General features: G+C 47.3%; 1 long non-coding RNA gene across 1 annotated transcript in view; it reads right to left on the bottom strand.

Annotated features, from left to right (window-relative positions):
* Positions 1–1,243: 1,243 nt before the first annotated feature.
* The window catches only part of LOC109287537, a 30,701-nt gene continuing 28,248 nt past the window's right edge, over positions 1,244–3,696 (bottom strand). Inside the window, exon 3 of the long non-coding RNA XR_002094888.1 lies at positions 1,244–1,482. This is a non-coding gene — a long non-coding RNA (uncharacterized LOC109287537). The remainder of the gene's footprint in view (positions 1,483–3,696) is intronic.

Here is a 3,696-nt window from a genome sequence, read left to right as displayed (position 1 = left end):
TTGCTGCCGACAGGTAGGGGTAGAGATGGGCTCCTCCCAAATCACTTGTTTAGGTTGTAGGGTGCCTTGCCCAAGCTGATGCTGTGATGCTGTCAGGAGGGATGTGACTATGTCTGGGGGCTTTTTTGAACACGGAGCCAGGCTTGTTTTAACTTCCCATATGTCCTGACCATTAGGCCTTACAAATAGGGAAGTATTTAATTGGGATTCGGCCAATCTGGGGGGACCACACTAATGTTAGACAGTCCTAAGGGCACATGAAGGAATCCTTAACTGAGAAAATGGACTGGGATCTGGGTTTTATGTTCACCATGGAAAAACATGGTACAACCCAGATGGTCTCATTTTAAATAAAAAAACCCAGATTTTCTCTTTTTAAAGGAGAAAAAATTGATTTTAAGGAGAAAAACTCTGTGCTGCCACCCCTGCTGCTGCCAGGTGGGCAAGGGGTGTCTCACCATGGCAGTACGGGGCTTGTGGTAGTGGTATGAGCTTCCCTGCCCCATTCTGCCCTGCCATGCGGGGTCTCACCTGCTGCCCCATGGAGGCCCCAGAGGGAGGGCAGCAGGGTGGGCACCCATACCTGCCCCCCTCCCATGGGCTCCATTCCAGCCATGCTGCCTGTAGGGGAGGGGGAGCTGGGCCCCATCCTCTGGTCTGGCCACAGCACCTGCCACCACCTCCCACGGGCAGCAGCTTGGGCTTGGGCGCAGCTGGAGGCCCCTCCAGCAGGTGGTGGGTGGCTGTGGGTAGGGAGTGAGGGGCATCAGTAGGGCTGGGGGTGCTGTGGCCTGGGAGCAAGGGGCAATGGCATGAGCAGGGCACTGGCAGACTAAAGCTGCTCAGCACCACAAATCAGTTGTGGGGGGATGGACAGCCCCAGCTGGACCTGCATTCTGGTGAGTGAAGGGGGCTAGGGGAGCTCTGATTTTCCATGATAAAAAAACTCAAAATCAAATGCCAAAATGTACAGGTATTTATAATTTATTATAGTGATTGAGGCACTGGTAGGCTTCCAAATTGCTTTAAAATTGTAAATATATCAATAAAACAATGTGTTCAACTCATACCTATATATATTCCTATATATATATACACACACACATATACGCATATATATATACACACACACATATATACATACATACGTACGTGTGTGTGTGTGTGTGTGTGTGTGTGTGTGTGTGTGTGTGTGTGTGTAGTGGTATTTCATTTTAAACCATGGGAATACACAGATTTGGGGTTTTTAATTAGAGAATTTGCAATTTTATCAGAGAATTTGTGATTTTTACACAGAGAAAACCAGGAACCTTGGAAATGGAGCAGCTCACTCCACTCCAAACTATAGTTCTGGGTTTGCTCTGTTCATTACACTGGGGTCACATATGAAGTTTTGTTTAGCACAAATTAGGGATGACCAATACTGAATACCAAGACAGGTCCTTGCACTGTGTCAAGGTGCTTACTGGCTGTTTCCATGTCCTGCAAGAAGAATACAATGTCCCTGTTACCCAAAGCCCTAACAACTGAAAAAAAAGCTAGAAATTCACCAGCAGAAATTCCAGCCTTAAACCTTACCCATTTGGATTGTCTTGAGACCAAATCTGTTTCCCTAATTAAAGCGCTCTTCCCTTTCTGGTATGATCTCTCAACTCACTCTGCTGGTGTCCTCACTTTGACTATGACCTCCAAAATGTGGGTCAGCAGCATCTAGCTGCAAACCAAGATGAACTAAGCTACAGCCTACCGTGCACAAAGGGAGAGTGGCTACTCCAGCATGCACAGGAGTGAGGAATAATAGCCAGTGCCTGTAAAGCCAAGAGGTAAGTCTCTAACCTCCATCCATTGCAGCCAGTGCCGTCCTTTTACTTTCCCCATTCCGTAGAGGTGCAACGCTAGGATCGTTAACATAGTGACGGACAGTATATGGAGGTACTTGAAATCAGTGAGCACTGATGCCAGACTGCCTCCTGACACTTTCAGTTATGACCGGCTCAATCTCCAGAGTGTAAAAACCCAGAGAATGACCTACTCTGCCACCAGACAGAAGTTGGTCTGACAGGCTTGGACATGATAACACAGATAACACAATTAATGACTCAAATTACAAAAGTTTCAGTCCTTTCTCATTTCTGGAAGCATAACCCAAACAATTCACTTCAGTGCATCAAAGTAACTTGCCAGATGAACTTTTAAAGTGCCTGCAGTTTTCAGTTGCTCAGGTCAGACATCACTGAGAACTGATAATTAGGTATAAAAACACCGTACAAATGTTTCTTGCCAGCCAGTTAAAAATGGCTGTCATTCCTTGTTTATACTGTGGTAACACCTAGCAGCCCATGTCACAAGCCAGGACCCCACAGTGCTAGGCTCTGTGCAAAACACAGCAGAAGATGGCCCATGCCCCAGAGAGTTCTAGTCTTAGGACTTCATTAGCATGAAGTGGTGTGGCGCGTGTAAGCAACCAATGACTTTATGCCTTCTTTGACTTCTTTCCATTTCGCACTGAAGATCTCAAAGGCATATTTGAAAACGTGGATCCCCTTTTGTTTTTCACCTTCAGGATATTATGAAAAGCAAAGATTTGTCTTCCTGTTTTGGCAGCACTTCTACTCCCTGGAGGGCCAGATAACCAGAAAGGTAGTTTTCCCATCCCTTCAAATCAAAGGGTCTTGCCAAAAACATTTATACCCATCCCCTTTCTGGCACCTGAATTTAAACTAAAAAAAACCCCAAAACAAACAACAACCTTTTGCTAACGCCTAAACACTTTAACAAAACCCCCTTCCATCTCAACTGTTCCCTGGTTCTCTTATGTAGGAATCCCATAATCCCCCTGATTATCCAGGCTTTCAGAAAAACAGATGTTTGGTAGGCCTGTGCGAACAGGCAGCTATTTGATTCAGCTTCAGATCTGGCTGCCTCAGATGCCAGCGATCTGATTCGGAGCTCCAAATCAGTTTCCCACTTCAATTCAGCTGAAGCGGCTCTGAAGCTTCAGAGCTGCTTTGGAGATTTGGCCATAGGGTATAATGGGGAATCAATGAAATATCTATAACTATAAATATCTATAACTAAGAAGATAGGTGCAGGGGCTTTGGGGGAACTGCACCCTAAATTTTTTAAAGCAAAACTCATGTCACATGTATCTGTTATGCCATGGGCGGGGGGGAACTGCAGGGGTAGTGGCCCCTGCTGAGGCCACAAAGCCTACCATGTTTCAAAGAGATAGGTGCAGGGGTTTGGGGGGAACTGCTCCGCAAGCTGCTGACAGGCAAAACTTGTGACATGGATGACCCAGGGTGTGTTAAGGCGCAAAGGGCTGGAAACTGCAGGGGTAGTGGCCCCTGCTGAGGCCATAAAGCCTGCCATTTGGCAAGGAGATATGTGCAGGGGGAGTCTGGCTTCTGGGGCCCTGCACCTCTGGCTGCTACAGGCAAAACTCATGATGTGGGTGAGTGCTTGTGTGACTGCATCTGTCTTGGGGCACAGCGGGATAAAATCTACTGCAGACCTGGGTGCTGGGCCCTGCCAGGTCACAAAGCCTGCCAGCTCTGTGCATGTCTCACTGGGGGAGTCTGGCTTCTGGGGCCCTGCACCTCTGGCTGCTAACAGACAAAACTTGTGATGTGGGTGGGTGACACTGTGTGTGTATTAAGGTGCTCCCTTCCTGGCACTGGTTTGTACATTCAAACA

This window comes from Gavialis gangeticus, unplaced genomic scaffold (assembly GCF_001723915.1).
Source record: "Gavialis gangeticus isolate Ggan-Ray unplaced genomic scaffold, GavGan_comp1, whole genome shotgun sequence".
Taxonomy (NCBI): Eukaryota; Metazoa; Chordata; order Crocodylia; family Gavialidae; genus Gavialis; species Gavialis gangeticus.
Note: the sequence above shows the minus strand (reverse complement) of the source record. Positions and strands in the feature narration are given on the sequence as shown.